The sequence below is a fragment of the Saimiri boliviensis genome, chromosome 12, assembly GCF_048565385.1.
Source record: "Saimiri boliviensis isolate mSaiBol1 chromosome 12, mSaiBol1.pri, whole genome shotgun sequence".
NCBI lineage: Eukaryota > Metazoa > Chordata > Mammalia > Primates > Cebidae > Saimiri > Saimiri boliviensis.
The window spans coordinates 25,655,352-25,674,254 of record NC_133460.1 but is presented as its reverse complement, the minus strand read 5'-3'; the positions used below and the strand labels follow the sequence as shown (position 1 = coordinate 25,674,254).

At 44.7% G+C, this 18,903-nt stretch overlaps 1 pseudogene; it reads right to left on the bottom strand.

Annotated features, from left to right (window-relative positions):
* Positions 1-12,714: 12,714 nt before the first annotated feature.
* LOC141580564 (large ribosomal subunit protein uL24 pseudogene) lies at positions 12,715-18,816 on the bottom strand (annotated as a pseudogene).
* Positions 18,817-18,903: the final 87 nt, after the last annotated feature.

The window sequence follows — 18,903 nt, the reverse complement described above, 5'->3', positions numbered from 1 at the left end:
GATCCCAAATCCCAATGGTTAAGTCAGGAAATGTTCATCTTCAGGCAGTTTAAGCCAACTGCAATCGGCTTAAGAATACAGGAAATGGATTGTATACCTGAAAAGTCCAGTTACAGGCATAGCTGGATATGAGTGTTCTGTCAACAACAGCAGGACTCTGTCTCCATCTCTTGGTGCTGCTTTCTTTGTTGTCTTTGTTCTCAGGCAAGCTCACCCCAAGTAGTGACAAGAGGACCACCAGCAGCTCCAGGCCAACATTTCACCAGCTTAGCAGCCTGTATGGAATGAAAGCTTTTCCTTTGCAACAGGTCCCACAAAAGACCCAGGACTTGACTCATATTGGCCCAGATTGGATCATGTGTCCATTTCCAGATGAATCTCTGTGACCTGGGTTGGCCAGGCCTGGGTCACATGCTCACTTCTAGACTAGAGAAGCGGGGAACTCAGCCCTACTAAAATCAACAGGACAGATTGTGGGAAAGGGGTTCATTTCACAAAAGGAAAATGGTGGGTCTGTTTCCAGAGTAAGGGTGAATAGATACTGAGTTCCCCAAAACAAAAATGGTCCCATGTCTTCTGAACCTCTCCAGCTGGATGTCCCACAGACAACTTGTGGCAAACCCAACATACTTCTCCCTAGCTCTGCCTCTACAACTGTATTCCTGCGTTGAAGTTATGATCGATGAACTACTTACTCAACTTGGGAATAGCCCTCACTGTCTTCTGAAGTAAACTGATCTGCTCTTTTCTCAACAATGCCAGTGCTTTCGCGCAGCTTTGAGATTTGGCGTCTCTTCCCCCAAGCTGTTTCACTGGACTCCTATCCTGTTACTCTGTCTCCATGATCTCCTCCTGCAAACCACTCTCCACATGGCTGCTACAATCATCTTTCCCAAGCGTTGAACTGTCCGTTTCTACCCTGTGCCTTTGTTATTTTTTGGTTTTCCACGATCATGTTGTACTTGGGGACCTCCCCACACTGTGAGTCTTGGTGGAAACAGAGTCTTGACATGAGCAAGTAACCCACGCTCTGTCATGAGCATGCACGGGCTTCAGACCTTGACTCTAGGGCTTGTGGCACAAGGATGGTAAGAGAATGAATGATGTGTTCTGTGGCTCTGGCAGTGGCAGCTACATCCAGCTTCTGGGGGCAGCCAGGGCAATCATGCTGCCCCGACACACAGCACCCAGCAAGGTTAATGGTGGAAGCTGCTGTTTCCAGCCTCGGCGGCGTGACCGTGGGCTCCTCCCAGGCCTGGTTTGGCGGTGTGATATGGGCTGAACCTCTGGCTTCAGAGCCTCTCCTTGTGTCCCTGTATTTTATCCAGCCTGCTTCTCGAGCCTTCCAGGCAATTCCTTGAGCATCCTGGTTTCCTCTCAAACAATTCCTTTGAGGCTGTCTGAGCCAGAGCCAGCTCTGTTGCTCACAGCTACAAACCTTGACAGAGACACCCCTGAGTGGCTTCAGGAGAAAGTCTAAACTCTTCAGCCAGGCATAAGAGACCCTTTATGATCTGGGCCTCACTCATCTATTCCCTGGCCCACTGCCCACCCCACAGCCCTAAGTGATTAGCAAAGCAGGCCTTCACATTTACAGGCCTCTGCCCTCCCGTCATCCCCTTCTCCACCTGGTAAATGTTGCCCAACTCAAGCGGCAACTCCTGCCATCAGCCTTCCCCTCCTCCCTTCTCTCCCTGCAGAACGGTGGACTTCCTCCTCTGGTCCCCTGCAGCCTTGCTCTGCGTAGGCTCTGACGAATGCCTGGCACCCTGTCTGTGTGTGTGTGTGTGTGTGTGTGTGTGTGCGTGTGGGTGTGGGTGTGTCTGCACATACGTGTGTGTGTGTGTCTTGGGAGGGTCTTAGAGCTCCTCAAAGCAACAGCATGTCGCCTTTCACCTCCCACGTCTTTGTGCCTCCTACTCTAGAGCCCAGCACAGCCCTCGTCCCGTAGTGAGCCCTCAACAAACACACAGTCAACAAAGGGTAACCATCAATGCTCCATCCTGCCGGCCCTGGACACAACACCCCACAGTTGCTCAAGGGCCAGTGTGGCATTCTTACTTAATAAAACATGTTGGAAAGTGTTTGACTGTCTTGGGGAAGAGTGCTTAGTACAAATTGTTGCAGGCATTTTCATGGCATCTCTCTTGGAGATTCTCAGTTGACCCGCTGGGAAAGCTGTCTCCCTCAGATTCTGGTGGCTGGAAGAGCCTTGTGACTGTGGAGCTGGGAAGACATGGCTGTCTCTTTTGGCCACTGCGGTGGCCAGGGGCTGCTGCTGTCAGTGCCTCCCTGCCTCTCCCCACTCTCAGTCTACGTCAGGTGTCCCCAAACTACGCCCACGGGCTGCATGTGGCCCCCTGAGGCCATTTATCCGGCCCCCCACCGCACTTCAGGAAGGGGCACCTCTTTCATTGGTGGTCAGTGAGGGGAGCACAGTATGTGGCGGCCCTCCAACGGTCTGAGGGACAGTGAACTGGCCCCCTGTGTAAAAAGTTTGGGGACGCCATGGTCCCCTTGGACTCCACACCTTGCATTGCTGCAGCTGAAACTCATGTCTGAACAGTCAGCACATTGCCCAGGCCACAGCAATCCACTTTTCTTAGGCCAGTGGTAAGTTAGACTTCCTATCACTTGTCATCAGAACTGAAACGTTTCTCACTGCATCAGCCACTAAACGCAACAGTGTGGGCCCAGCAGGATTAAGTGGGCCTCTTCTCACACAGGAAAGGAGCGGCTCCCTGCAGCTCCCGCTGCACCCAGCTCTAGTCGGGACTTGAGCCCCCACACCCCACTGCAGGAGCTGACTGCCTTAGCTCCCCATTTGCCCCCTTGCCCCCAGGTTCTTCTCTGTCTCCCCCACCCTAACCCAGCCCTTCCCTCCTTCTCCCCATTCTCCAGGGCTCTGCCTCCTGCCCCTTTTCAGGAGCAACCACTTTCCTGTTTTCTTCTCGGGCAGCTAATGCCTCCCCATGTCTTGATTTCAGGCAGGCATAGACCACAGTTCTGGAAGCTTCACCCTGTTACCTGCTGTGAGCAAGGAAGCCCATGGCATGGGCGTCATGGATGTTCATGAGTTCTCAGCAACCTATGAGCTAACAGGCTTTGCTATCCAATTTTTAAAACTGTGTTTCAGAGAGTGAAGTCACTTGCCCATGGCCCCAAGGCTGGCTGGAGGCAGAATCAGGGCTCAAACCCTGATCTGTGTGACCCAGATGAGGCTGAGGTGGGCGAGCAGAGTGCTGATGAACAGAGGAGGAGGCAGCGGAGGAGCTGAGAACACACAGATTCACTTCATGGGTTGTGGGGAAGGTGTTAGAACATGTAAGGGCTCTTAGCCAAAGTACAGACATACATATTGTAGAGGCTGTCCTGGAAAAAAAAAAAAAAAACTGTAACTATGAAATGTTTGCGAAAATAGCCCCCTTTCCCAATATGTTGTTCAGTTTGTCACGGTGACTGTTGCCGATTTCCAGACAGCTTGACTTGCATGTTACATGAGTAATGGCCCCTCCCAGCATGCAGTTGCCGGCACGGATGGCTGCTGTGTCCTTCAAAGCACACATTTCAACAGGCTCTAAGATCCCAGCGAAAAAGCGCCCCAAATCCCTTTACTGCACAAGACAACCTTGAACACGCCTATGTGTGAGCAAACGCTTTGAGGGTTGCTCGAGTGGAAGCATGTGTGTCATTTTATGGAACAGGGGCAGAGGAAAAAGAAAAGATTGCTGTCTTCTTTGTCAGCCACACAATATGCACAGCTCAGGGGTGGGGACGCAGAGCCAGGATGTGAATGCCCGCTCCCCTCTTGCTGTTTGTAGTATTGAAAACATACACAGCCTCTCAATTCTCAGTTTTCTCACCTATAAAATGGGGGTGGCAATAACATGTCCCTGTGGGGCTATTATGAGGATAAAATGAAACGCTGTAAGGAGCTGAGCCCAGCGGCACATGGTTATGCCAGCAGTAAATGTGAGTGACCATCATTCCGGGTTTTTTGGTTTACGTTCTCATTTTTACTCAAAGGACATAGGTTGTTTTTCCACCAGGAAAAATACGAAGTTTGGTTTTCAGGATCATCTATGATAAAGCAGCAGCATTCGTTTTCTTTGGTCTTTCCTTCTGGGCCCAGCAGTCCTGAGAAGGAGGTGACCGCAGGGTTTTCATCTTGCACTTCAGTGGAAGAGAGAGGTGACAAACAGCTCACAGAGGCAGATAATGTGTGGCGGAGTTCCACCCCAGCCTCCAAATTTTGAGAATTCTTTTTTTTTTTTTTTTTTTTTTTTGAGACGGAGTTTTGCTCTTGTTACCCAGGCTGGAGTGCAATGGCGCGATCTCGGCTCACCGCAACCTCCGCCTCCTGGGTTCAGGCAATTCTCCCGCCTCAGCCTCCTGAGTAGCTGGGATTACAGGCACACGCCACCATGCCCAGCTAATTTTTTGTATTTTTAGTAGAGACGGGGTTTCACCATGTTGACCAGGATGGTCTCGATCTCTCGACCTCATGATCCACCCGCCTCGGCCTCCCAAAGTGCTGGGATTACAGGCTTGAGCCACTGCGCCCTCCTGAGAATTCTTTCTTGTTATACCGGAAGTTTCCTTGGGTATTTAAAAAGAAAACAGCTCAGGTCATTCCCTACCTATGGAGAAAACCCAGTGAGCCCCAACAGACTCACATTGACTGACCTGGCAGACACTGAGTCGCCGCTCTGGACCAAGCACTGTGTCGGGGCTCTCCCTGCAGCCCCTCACTCAGTTCCCACCACAGCCTCGTGAAGAAGCACCTGAACCCAGAGGCAGCGCGGCTTAGAGGCTCAGCATACGAACTCTAGACCCAACCAGCCGGGTGTGAATCCCAGCTGTGTGACCTTAGGAAAGTTACTTGACTTGTCTGAACCTCAGCCTCTTAATCAGTAGCATAGAAGTGAAGACGTCTCGTAGGGTATAGTGAGGATTAGGTGGAAGAAATTGAGAACAATGGCGGCCCCCTGGTAAGGAATTGAAATTACTTGATAAGTATCAGCTGCTATTATTGTTCTCACACCTACCAAAGTAGACTGGCCTCCACAGGTGTTCTGTTCAACATCCACATCCCCTTCTTCTGGAAACCATACACCAGTTTTATTTGGAGGCTTCGCCCCCATTCGTTGTACACAGTCTTGGGTAAACTGTTGATCAAGTTAACCCAAGAAAGATATGGGTAGCCCCCCCCTAAAAAATTGCCAATCTCTCTAGGAACTTGGCCGGGCACACTGGCTCAGCCCTGTAATCCCAGTAATTTGCAAGGCTGAGGCAAGCAGATTAGTTGAGGTCAGGAGTTCGAGATCAGTCTGGCCAACATGGTGAAACCCAATCTCTACTAAAAATACAAAAATTAGCTGGGCATGGTGGCGTATGCCTGTAGTCCCAGCTACTCAGAAGGCTGAGGCACGAGAATTGCTTAAACCCAGGAGGCAGAGGTTGCAGTGAGCCAAAGATCACCTCACTGCACTACAGCCTGGGCAACAGAGCAAGACTCCATTAAAAAAAAAAAAAAAAAAAACGAGCCGAGCACGGTGGCTCATACCTGTAATCCCAGCTCTTTGGGAGGCCGAGGTGGGCAGATCACAAGGTCAGGAGTTCAAGACCAGCCAGGCAAACATGGTGAAACCCTGTCTCGACTAAAAATACAAAAATTAGCCAGGTGTGGTGGCGCATGCCTGTAATCCCAGCTACTCTGGAGGCTGAGGCAGAAGAACTGCTTGAACCCAGGAGGCCGAGGTTGCAGTGAGCTGAGATCACATCACTACACTCTACCCTGGGTAAAAGAGTGAGACTCCATCTCAAAAAAAAAAAAAAGTAAGTATCTTTGGGGCCAGAAACAGGATAGAAGTGCAATGTAGTAGGCAGTCCAGAAGCCACAAGGCTCCTGAGCACTGGCACCAGGGCAGGGAAGGAACCCGGAAGCTTGGCTTTCACAGTGTAATAGGGCTAAAAGTATCCCACATAAGGTAGAGGGCTGGCAGCAGTTTCTCTGCTTAAAACCAGGTGTTAGGGTGTGGATCTACTGGTCAGGAAATATGGCAGAAACAAACTCTGACCTATGACCTGGAACCCTGGTTTATTTGAGGTTCCGGACCTAAAGAGGCGGCTGGATAAAGAACTCGATCAAGATCTCTGGCCTGCTGCTTGCCTGGGCCTAGCATCTGTCTAGCATCACCACAGAATCCATAAAACTTCATTACAATGTCTAGTCCAAATGAGATTAGATGAGGCTTAGTAAAGACAACCACAAAAATGAAAAATTGATGCATAAGGCGGGAGAGAGAAGAGAAAAAAGCAAAACAAAATGCAAGGCCTAAAACACCCCACTCTAAGTAAGCCAGCAAATCAACATTCTAAACATAAGGGACAATGCGAGTACTGGAAAAGGCGGCCAGTGAAGTCGGAACACGAGCTCACTCCAGACAAAATTAGGTTTATGAAACAGGCTGACAAATGGTCACAATTAATATGAGCTGCTCCAAGAGATTTTTCTAATAGCATCCATGAAGAAAAAATACTTTTAAACAGGCAGAAAGGAAGAATGTGTACTAAAGTGAGAGATGTCAAGGACATATGAACAGTTTTAAAATCCTAGAAAAGGATAGTCATGGACATATTTTAAAACTCACTAGACAGGATAAATTCTATATAGAAGCTAATTGAGGAGAACATGACTGAATTGGAAGATAGTCCTGGAGAATTTACCCTGACAAGATACAGAGACACAGAAATTAAAAGGTTCATTTGAAAAAAACAGTTACAGGACCTGACATCTACTTTGAGATGTTCTAATATCTATCTATCAAGGGTTACAGAAGCAGGGAACGGAGAAAATCGCAAAAAATACACATTTGAAGAGATAATAACTGAGCTATTTACGGAACTGAAGAAAGAGTGCACTATGAATATGAAGCCAGGACAAAGAAAGATAAATCTACACCTAGAGAATCTGTAACAAACTGAAGAACATCAAGGGTAAAAAAGGAAATGGTAGGCCAGGTGCGGTGGCTCATGCCTGTAATCCCAGCACTTTGGGAAGTCAAGGGGGCAGATGACTTGAGGTCAGGAGTTCCAAACCAGCCTAGCCAACATAGTGAAACCCTGTCTCTACTAAAAATACAAAAATTAGCCAGGTATGGTGGCAGGCGCCTGCAATCCCAGGTACTCAGGAGGCTGAGGCACGAGAATCACTTGAACCCATGAAGTGGAAGTTGTAGTGAGCTGAGATCCCACCACTGCACTCCAGCCTGAGCAACAGAGCAAGACGCCGTCTCAAAGCAAAAAAGAAAGAAAATGGTAAAAGCTACCAAAAAGGAAATATAAATTGCAAAGACAGCAACAATTAAACTGATGGAAGACTTTTCATCAGCAAAGTGAAAGCCAAGACAATGGAGTGACAGCTTCCAAAGGACTGAGGGTAAAAAACTGTCAATTTAGAAATTTATGCCAGATAAGCTATCATTTATGAGGAGTAATAAGAGTTTTTATAACTAAAAGACCAAGACGGCTTACCACCTGTAGATTCTCAGTAAAGGCATGACTTGTTTCAAGGGTCCCTGGGTTTTTGCTTTACTCAGGTATGGGAAGACACAAACACAGAAGCGGCTGTATGAAGAAAGTAGTTTGTTTTACTCACAGCTAGCTAGAAACAGGAGGTACCACATGCCAGGCATGGCATGGCAAAGCCCCAGGTGGGTCAGGGACAGAGGGAGTGAAGGGGAAATGTGGGTAAGAGCTTTTTTATTACAGTTTCTATAAGAAGAAAAGGACAAGGGAGGGGAAGCAGGCTTAGGACTGACTAGCTTGAATGGCTTCAGCAGGCTTTTAATCCTCATGGGGAATGCAAAGGAGATGTCCTTAGTTACATGGTGCCCAGCCCTGGGGTGATTAGGGCCTGTGGTTGAGGAATGGGCTCTTGATTGGTTGGTTTGCATACAGAAGGCATATTCTCAGGGGAGTTGTTTACTAACTCTACAAATTGGTTGGCACTGGGAGAGGCAGTCCCTCTAGGGTTAACAATGTCCGGAGATGTCAAAGCATCAGAAAATAAAAAACATCATTATAAACTGGGAAGACTGTTTGAGGCCAGGAGTTTGAGACCAGCCTCAGCAACACAGCAAGACCCCGACTCTACAAAAAAAAAAAAAAATTTTAAGGTAGTTAGGTGTAGTAACAGGTGCCTTGTAGTCCCAGCTAAGAGGATCATTGGAGCCCAGGAGTTCAAGGCTGCGGTGAGTTATAATCATACTACTGCACTCCAGTCTGGGCAACAGAGTGAGACTCTCTCTCTAAAAGAAAAAGAAAAAATATATATATTAATTACAAAGTTGTATTTCAGTCCAAAGTAAAATAAGCCAAGAGGGAAGTTGTGGAATTCAAAATACAAGGCTAAGCACAAGGATGAATAAAACATCATCAAATTTATTTAACAATAAAAAAATAGCCGGGCGCGGTGGCTCAAGCCTGTCATCCCAGCACTTTGGGAGGCCGAGGTGGGTGGATCACGAGATCAAGAGATCGAGACCATCCTGGTCAACATGGTGAAACCCCGTCTCTACTAAAAATACAAAAAAAATTAGCTGGGCATGGTGGCACGTGCCTGTAATCCCAGCTACTCAGGAGGCTGAGGCAGGAGAATTGCCTGAACCCAGGAGGCGGAGGTTGCCGTGAGCCGAGATCGCGCCATTGCACTCCAGCCTGGGTAACGAGAGCGAAACTCCGTCTCAAAAAAAAAAAAAAAAAAAAAAAGTAAGCCAGGCACAGTGGCTCACACTGATAATACCAGCATTTTGGGAGGCTGAGGCAGGAAGATTGATTGAGCCCAGGAGTTCAAGACCAGCCTGGGCAACATGGCAAAATCCCATCTCTTCTTGTACTTTTTGTACAAAAAGTAGAAAAATTAGCAAGACATGGTGGTTCACATCTGTAGTCCCAGCTACTGGGGAGGCTGAGGTGGGAGGATCACTTGAGCCAAGGGAGGTCAAGGCTGGAGTGAGCGGAGATCATCAGTACATAGTCCTGTCTCAAAAAAAAAAAAAAAAAAAGGAAAAAGGAATATAGTCATATTAAAATAAAATAATTTGTGTTTAACAACATTGTTTTTAGATAAGACGACGAAAATGGGAGTTATTCAACAACTTTGTTTGTTAAAGAAATTAGAAAGAGTGGCAGGTGGTGGTTCAAGCCTGTAATCCCAGCACTTTGGGAGGCCAAGGCAGGTGGATCACAAGGTCAGAAGTTCAAGATCAGCCTGACCAATATGGTGAAACCCCGTCTCTACAAAAATTAGCCCGGCATGGTGGTAGGCACCTGTAGTCCCAGCTACTGGGGAGGTGAGGCAGGAGAATTGCTTTTATCCGGGAGGTGGAGGTTGTAGTGAGCCAAGATCATACCACTGCACTCCAGCCTGTGCAACAGACCAAGACTCTGTCTCAAAAAAAAAAAAAAAAAAAAAAAGTTAGGAATACTAAATAACAAATTTTTAAATAAAATCATACATAAGAATTATTAAGAATAAGAATGCATACTAAAATGAATATTAATATGTATTGCTTCCAAACCAGCAGATGATAATTTGAATTATAAGAAAATTAAAACTTTTATTCAACAAAAGATGGGCTAAATGGAAAGATAACCTACCGTTTAGAAAATGATACCTGTACCACATATAGCTGTCAAAGCTCAGATTCTAGAATTTATAAACAACTGCTAAAACCCAAGATGAAAAAGAAAAATAACAAAGAGCTTCAATTGTATTTGTTATGCTTTATTGTAAAAATATGGAAAGCACGTAGAGCAAGACATTAGAATTTGATCAAGATGAGTGGTTGATGGATATACTGATGTCTGTTCTCATATCCTCTTCGCTTTTCTGTATATTTTATTTTATTATTATTATTTTTTTGAGACAGAGTCTCACTCATCTCACTGCAACCTCCACCTCCCGGGTTCAAACGATTCTCCTACCTCAGCCTCCTGAGTAGCTGGGACTACAGGCGTGCACCACCACACCCAGCTAAGTTTTGTATTTTTTGTAGAGATGGGGTTTCACCGTGTTGGCCATGCTGGTCTCGAACTCCTGACCTCAGGTGATCCTCCCGACTCAGCCCCCCAAAGTCCTAGGATTACAGGCATGAGCCACTGTGCCTGGCCTACTTTTCTGTACATTTTAAATATTTCATAATTTTATTTAAGAATTAGAAAGAACCGTAAGCATTATAGCAGGATCAAATACATCCCTATTTGATTCCTATCTTTACCTTAATTACCACAGTAGGCGGAAAATATGGCCACTGTCCCCTCTCAACCATGGTCCGAGCCGAGACTAGCCAACAGGAACAGTGGAGACAGGGAGACTGGCAGACTCAGCTCTGCCAAGCAAAGATCTCTGCCCCTACGCAAAGGAAGTCCCTTCCTTCCCACTGTCCAGAAGAAGCTGAAGATCCCACGTGGGTGGCAGGCGTGCTTCTCTAGCTGGCCTCACTCTGGGGAGCCAACGGCAGACACCCACTGGCTACTGCATGGGGCTCACAGGGAAGGAAGAAAGACAATGCTGCCAACTGGAGTCCCCTTTCCGCTGGCTTCTCAGTGCTGCTCACACCGCAGCCTCTCAGGACCTTTGGGCTAGAGATGTTAACACAAGGAAATCCAGTTCAGCAGTTAGGAGGAAAATCGGCAAACCGAAGTGCATTCAAACCGTGGGATTTGATGTTTCAGATCCACATTCTACCCTGTTTCGGGGAATATAAGCTTCACAGACACAGCATTTATAGAAGTTGCTCCTTAAGTAACAACTTAACCACCAACCCCAATTTAAAACCAAAAAGCATGTCAATACAGAGTGTTCACCTTAGAGCTGCCTAGCTTTCATGTTGATCACAAAGCAGGTACTTTTTGGAGGGACCTCACAGCATTTTGCTGAATGAAAAAAGCCCAATCTCAACAGGTAACATACTTGTGATTCCATTTATACAATTTCCCCCCCCCCACCAAGACAAAGCCTTGTTCTGTCACCTAGGCTGGAGTGCAGTGGCACAATCATAGCTCACAGCAGCCTCAAACACCTGAGCTCAAGGGATCCTTCTCTTCCAGCCTCCCTAGTAGCTGGGATTACACGTGCATGCCACCACCACGCCCAACATATGTAATGTTCTTGAAATGACAACATTACAGAGATGGAAAAGAGATTAATGGTTGCTAGAGTTTAGGGACAGTGGGAGAGAGGTAACTATACATAGATAGCACAAAGATCTTTGTGGTGCTGGATAATGTCACATCTTGAATGCAGCGGTAGTTACGAAAGTCTACATATGCAATAAAATGGCATTGGCTGGGCACAGTGGCTCAGACCTATAATCCCAGCACTTCGGGAGGCTCAGCCAGGCAGATCACCTGAGGCCAGTTCAAATCCAGCCTGGGCAACATGGCAAAACTCTGTCTCTACAAAAAGTACAAAAATTTGGTCGGTTAGAGTGGCTCGCCTCTGTAATCCCAGCACTTTGGAAGGTGGAGGTGGGAAGATCACTTGAGGTCAGGAGTTCAAGACCAGCCTGGCTAACTAACATGGTGAAACCCCATGTCTAATAATAATACAAATATAATTGGGCATGGTGATGGGTGTTTGTGATCTCAGCTTCTCAGAGGCTGAGGCACAAGAATTGCTGGAACCCAGGAGACAGAGGTTGCAGTAAGCTGAAATCTTGTACCTGCACTGTAGTCTAGGAGAGAGTACAACTGTGTCTAAAAAAAAAGAAATTAGCCAGGTGTGGTGGTGCATGCCTGAACTCCCAGCTACTAGAGAGGCTAAGGCATGAAAATCACTTGAACCTGGGAGCAGAGGTTCAAATGAGCCAAGGTTGAACCACTGCACTCCAGCCTAAGTGGCAGAGAACGAGACTGTATCAAAACAAACAAACAAACAAGGCATAAAACTATACACATATTATACTAATGTCAACTTGCTAACTTTTATATTGCACTATAATTATGTAAAACATGCCCACTCAGGGAGACTGGGTAAAAGGTACACTGTACTATGTTTGCAGGTTCTTGTGAATCTATAATTATTTTAAAATTAAAATTTAAGAAAAAAATCACTTACCTGTATATAAAGTTAAATGAAATCTATAGATTAGGGGTTGGCAAACTATGAACCATAGACCAAATCTGACTCACCTCCTATTTTTTTTTTTTTTTTTTTTTTTTTTTTTTGAAACGGAGTTTCGCTCTTGTTGCCCAGGCTGGAGTGCAATGGCCCGATCTCGGCTCACCGCAACCTCCGCCTCCTGGGTTCAGGCAATTCTCCTGCCTCAGCCTCCTGAGTAGCTGGGATTACAGGCACGTGCCACCATGCCCAGCTAATTTTTTTGTATTTTTAGTAGAGACGGGGTTTCACCATGTTGACCAGGATGGTCTCGATCTCTCAACCTCGTGATCCACCCGCCTCAGCCTCCCAAAGTGCTGGGATTACAGGCTTGAGCCACCGCTCCCAGCTCACCTCCTATTTTTATATAACCTGAAATCTAAGGATAACTTTTATATCTTTAAGTGGTTGAAAAAATTTTATGAGAATGTTTTGTGATATATGAAAATTATGTGAAATTCAAATTTCAGAGCCCACAGGTAAAGTTTTATTGGAACATAGACATATATATTCATTTACATATTATCTATACATTACCTCAGCAGAGTGGTGTTGTTGCTTGCTATAGAACAAATGTTTGTGTCCCCTAAATATGCTGAAACCAAAGTCGCAATGTGATGGTATTTGAAAGGAGGGTTTGTGGTAACTGATTAGGCCATGAAGCTGGAGCCTTAATAAATGAGATTAATGACCTTATAAAGGGACCCCAAAGAGCTCCCTCATCCCATCTGCGTCCGCTATCTATGAACCAGGAAGCAGGCACTAACAAGACACTGAATCTGCCAGCATCTTGATCTTGGACTTCCCAGCCTCCAGAACTGTGTGAAATAAATTTCTGCTGTTTATAAGCTACCTAGTTTATGGTCTTTTGTTACAGCAGCCTGAATAGACTAAGATATTGCTATAGAAATCATATGGCCTACAAAGTTTAAATTACTTACCATCTAGCTATTTACAGAAAAAAATTTTGTCAATCCTTGCTATAGAACATTTAGGATTTTTATTAGTTAACTATTTTGAATAATGCTGAAGTGAAAAATCTTTGCACTGATTTCAGGATACACATGTGTTTCTAAGCTAGAAATCAAGAAATGGAGGTATTTAAATTTTTAATACATACTGCCAAATTTCCTTCAAAGATGGTGGTTCTAGGGAACAGTTTCTGGTAATGAAGGAGGCATTTGTATCAGATTAAGCTTCCTGCTGATGCATTTGCAAGAATCTGGACAAAATGTAAAGAAAACAACTGTTTGAAACACTGTACATCAACCAAAAGTAGGGAGAAATTGATAGGATGTGACTACTCTTATGAGAAGGAAAGCAAAGTAAGAGCAAATGAACCTGAACCCTAAAATAAGCAGAAGAAAGTAATAAAGATGAGGGCAGAAGTCAGTAACATAGAAAATGAAACAAATCGAGAAAATCGATGAGACCCAAAGTAGGTTCTTTGAAAGGAGCCCAAAAGATGATAAATATTAGTCAGACTTGTCAGAAAAAAAAAAGAGAGAAGACACAAAGTGCCAAAAGCAGAAATGAAAGAAGAGCCATTACCAGAGCCTGACTGTCAACAATTCCACGCTAATGAATTCAACAACTTACTGAAATGGAAAAATTCCTTGAAAGATTCTGTATTAGTTTCCTAGGGCTACCATAACAAAGTACCACATAATTCCTCACAATTTCTCAAATTCCAAAGACTAGAAGTCTGAGATCAAGGTGTCAGCAAGGTTGCTCTCTTCTGAGGCCTCTCTTCTTGGTCTGCAGATGGCTGTCCTCTCTCTATGTATTCATGTTCACGTGGTCTTTCCTCTGTGTATGTTTGTGTCCTAATCTTCTTTTCTTCTAAGAATCCCAGTCGTTTTGGATTTGGGCCTATGTTAATAACCTCATTTTCATTTAGTTATCCCTTTATAGGCCATATCTCTAAATACGGCCACATTCTGAGACGCTGGGAGTGAGGACCTCAACATGTGAATTTAGTGGACACAAAGGATCGAGCTCGTAACAGGCACAAAAACTCACTCAAGAGAAGACAGATAATACAAGTAGCCCTAAATTTTTTAATTGAATTTATGATTTAAAACCCTTCCACAAAGAAAACTCCAGGTCCAGGTGGCTTCACTGGTTAATTCTACCAAATGTTTAAAGAAAAATTAATGCCATATCTACATAATCTCTTCCAGAAAACAAGAGATGATGGAATGCTTTCTAACAGATACCAAAACTTGACAGAGACATTGTAAGAAAAAAACCATAGAACAATGTCTCTCATAAACATAGATGCAAAAGTCTTAGTCAAAATTTTAGCAAACCAAATCTATCAATACATAAAATAAGTAACACGTTATGACCATGTTGTTTATCCCAGGAACGAAAAGTACTTTTAATATTCAAAAGCCAATCAATGTAATCCACTATATTAAAAGACTAAAAAGAAAAACTATATGCTCATCGCAATAGACAAGAAACAAATTTATCAAAATCCTACATCCACTCCTTATAAAAACTCTCAGCAAACAGAAATAGAAAATTTTTGCTTAACCTGATAAAGAGCATCCAAGAAAAAATTTGGTTTAACATCATACTTTTTTTTCCCTCGTTTCAAGTTTTAATCAATGCTTGTATGTAAGATCACTTTATTCCTGCATCTTCTCAATTGCTTCTTCCTTATATTTGCCCTTTTCCTTTCCTACTTGGCGAGGTTTGGCTTTCCGTTCAAGGATCTTTTTGTGGTCTTTGTCCAGTTTTAGCCTAATGATAACCACCTTGCCGGGGTGAATGCCTAATGGACAGTTGTGCCATTAGCCTTTTCCCGCTGCACCCGTTCAATGTAGATTACATATTTCTTCCTGTAAACCTGGACTACTTTGCCAATCTGTTGACCTTTATAGTGTCCTCGTACAATCTGAACTTCATCATCCTTTCGGATGGGCATGGATCACACATTGTACTTCTGCCTCAGCTCTTTGGAAAAAGGGGAAGACATAATCTTCCTGCGAATGTGGGAAGGTGCATTGAAATGCCTTTTGCGATTCTTGCTTCGGTCGGAAGTCACAAATTGATCGAACTTCATTTTGGCCGCTCCCACTTCGGTGATGGTCACAAAAGAGTGGTTAACATCATACTTAATGAGAGCAGTTAACATCATACTTAATGATGAAAGACTAAATGCTTTTCTCTAAGAATAGGCAACTTCTTACAACTTCTGTTCAACATATTCCAGGAGATCCTAGCCAGTGCAGTAAGGCAAAAATAATAATATAGGCAGAATACATTACAGGCTCACACCTGTAATCCCAGCACTTTGGGAGGCCAAGGTGGGCAGATCACTTGAGATCAGGAGTTCAAGACCAGCTGGGCCCCATCTCTACTAAAAATACAAAAATTATTTTGTATGGTGGTACACACCAATCCCAGCTACTCAGGAGACCGAGGCGGGAGAATCACTTGAACCTGGGAGGTGGAGGTTGCAGTGAGCTGAGATTGCATCACTGCACTCCAGCCTGGGCAACAGAGTGAGTTAGGAAAAAAAGAATAAAGAATGATACAAGGGACTCTGGGGACTCGGGAGAAAGGGTGGGAGGAGGGTGAGGAATAGAAGATTACACATTGGTTAGTGTACACTGCTCAGGTGATAGGTGCGTCAAAATCTCAGAAATCACCACTAAAGAACTTATTCATGTAACCAAACACCACCTGCTCCCCAGAAACCTATTGAAATTTTTAAAAAATCAAATAATTTTTTTTTAAGAGAGGTCCAGGGGCAGGCTTGTTTGCCCCTTCTACCATGTGAGGACACAGCAAGAAGGCACCATCTCTGAGGAGAACAGGCCCTCACCAAATACCAAGTCTGCCGGTACCTTGATCTTAGATTTCATAGCCTGCAGAACTGTGAGAAATATTAATCAATGTTTGTTGTTTACAAGCCACCCAGTTTATGGTATTATGTCACAGCAACCCAAACAGACAAATAAAAACGATAAATTGAATTTCACAAAAATAAAAATCTTTCACCCTCAGAGAAATTTAAAATACATGCCAGACTGATGATATTTGCAAAACACATGCAACAAAAGACTTGTTTCCAGATTATGTAAGGGACACAACTCAACAGGGAGCAAAAGACTCATTTTTAATTAAACTTTTGTATTTGATATCACTGTAAACTTACATGCAGTTATAAGAACTATATCACAGAGAGCCTTTACCCATTTTTCTCCAATAATAACATCTTGCAACAATCGAGGAGAGTCACAACCAGGATACAGTGACATTGGTACAGTCAAGAGACAGAGATATTCCATCACAAGAATTCTCCATGTCTTTTCCTCCTGGGATTCCCGTTAGATGCATATCAGCACCGTGAAATTCCTATGTTCTCCATACTTCTTTACAGAATTCTAAAAAATATATCTTTGTTCTTTGTTCTATTTCTTGGGAGAATTCCTTGGCCTTATCTTCAAACTTAAAATATTTCAGCTATGTCTGTTCTGCTATTTAGCCTCCATATTGAAGTTTTAATTTTGACAAAATTTCATACTTTCTACACGTCTCATTATTTTTTAAAGTCTGTTATTGTTTCGTAGTGGCAATATTCTCCTTGCCCTCTGAAGTTACTAGAGTTCATTTAAAGCCTTCTGCTTGTTTTATTTCCCAGGTTAGTTCTTATGTTCATAGGGTTTGGTGCCCTTTTTTATGTGTTTGGCTTTCCCAATTTGGTGATCTGATGGTCGCACCTCTTTCTTTTTTTTTTTTTTTTTTTTTTTTTTTCCTAAAGAGACAGGGTCTTGCTAGGCTAGTCTTAAATTCCTGGGCTCAAATTATCCTCCTGCATCAGTCTCTCAAGTAACTGGGACTATAGCTAGAAGCCACTATGCCTGACTAATTGTACTTCTTCCTACGGGAGGTGCCCCCCAGCCCATCTGCAGCCTTCCTGCACTCACGCCGAGGAAGGGACAGTATACATCTCGGGCAGGCCATATCCACCCTCTGATGCCCAAGGGTTCCCGCACAGCCCAGGTGCCTCACCAGCTGCTGCTTCAGCCAATCCCAGGGAAAGCCCAGACTAGTAGATCTCTGTGGGGCCAGGAATGCATGGCATGGGAAGAGCTTATTTCCCAAGGGAAGCAGTGGGGTCTTGTGGACAGAAGCGAAGTCCAAATCCACCCCTTCCTTAGCAAGTGACCTTGGGCAAATAACTTTATATGAACCTCAATTTCCTCATCTATAATACAGACATATTCCCAACATGCAAAGTCATGATGACGATTAGACAGCATTCAATTATACACACAAAAACATCCAGCAGAAGGCCCGAGACACGGCAGACACACTATAAATAGGGGCTACAATTCTTTTTACTTTATGTCACTTTGAATGCCCCTGTGGTAGGATTCAAAGTATATCTCAACAAGCTTTTTTTGTTTTTTGAGACAAAGTCACTCTGTCGCCCAGGCTGGAGTACAGTGGCACAATCTCGGCTCACTGCAACCTCCGCCTCCTGGGTTCAAGCAATTCTCCTGCCTCAGCCTCCTGAGTAGCTGGGATTACAGACATGTGTCACCATGCCCAGCTGACTGACTACAGGCGTGTGTCACCATGCCTGGCTAATTTTTCAACAAGCTATTTTTGAGGCTGAAGAAACTTAATACTCCACCATCCAACCTCACGCCGATTGTTCCTCTGGGTTGCCCATGCCAGCCCCATGGTCAGTATTTCTGGGCCTGTTCTAGAGAGGTTCATCTCTCTTTTCCTCTTCCTTCAAACACCACCTCTTCCAGGGATCTTCCCTGACAGCCACAGCCATCTGTGCTGACCGACAACATAACTCATAACTCAGTGAATTAAACAGCTGACATCTCCCCACTGGACTCCTGATGCAAAGAGCCAGCACGCAGACAGACGACTTCCACCCGGGCTCCGGTGTCCAGCATGGAGGAAGTGCTCTGAGAAGGGGATAAATGAACAAATAATCTGTTCCAAGCAAAACAGCCCTCCTCTGTGGCAGCTTCTCCAGCATCTCCACAGGAAAGTAAAACCAATAAAATGCAATAGTAGAGAAGAAAACAGACAATACTTGGTGCTCAAATGAAAATCTGGCACGGTGGCTCACACCTGTCATCTCAGCACTTTGGGAGGCGGAGGCAGGCCGATCACTTGAGGTCAGGAGTTTAAGACCAGCCTGGCCAACATGGTGAAACCTCATCTCTACTAATAATACAAAAAAAATTAGCCGGGCCTGGTGGCACATGCCTGTAATCCCAGCTACTCAGGAGGTTGATGCAGGAGAATCACTTGAACATGGGAGGTGGACGTCGCAGTGGGCCGAGATTGAACCACTCCACTCCAGCCTGGGCGACAAGAGCGAAACTCCATCTCAAAAAACTGTCCATGGAGGCAGAGATTTTCTTCTCTCCATATATTTTTTAACTTTCTCCCCATTCCCTAACCTCTCTCAATTGTCTGTCCCTCCCCCAGTTTTACAACATAAAATGAAAACAGCAAATGTCTCTGAAGCATCTTTTTATTTCTCTGTCATTTGGTTTTCTACTTTGGTACACATAAGCTGTGGCTGTATTTCACACAGAAGCTGACACATCTCGCAGGAATGCCCCATAAAACAGAGCGCAAACACGTTACCCAGCAGGTTCGTGTCACCTGGCTGCTACTGCTGAACTCCCTACTTCTAAGAGCACAGAAGAGAACATCGCTTTGAATCTACAAATGAGCGAGAGCAA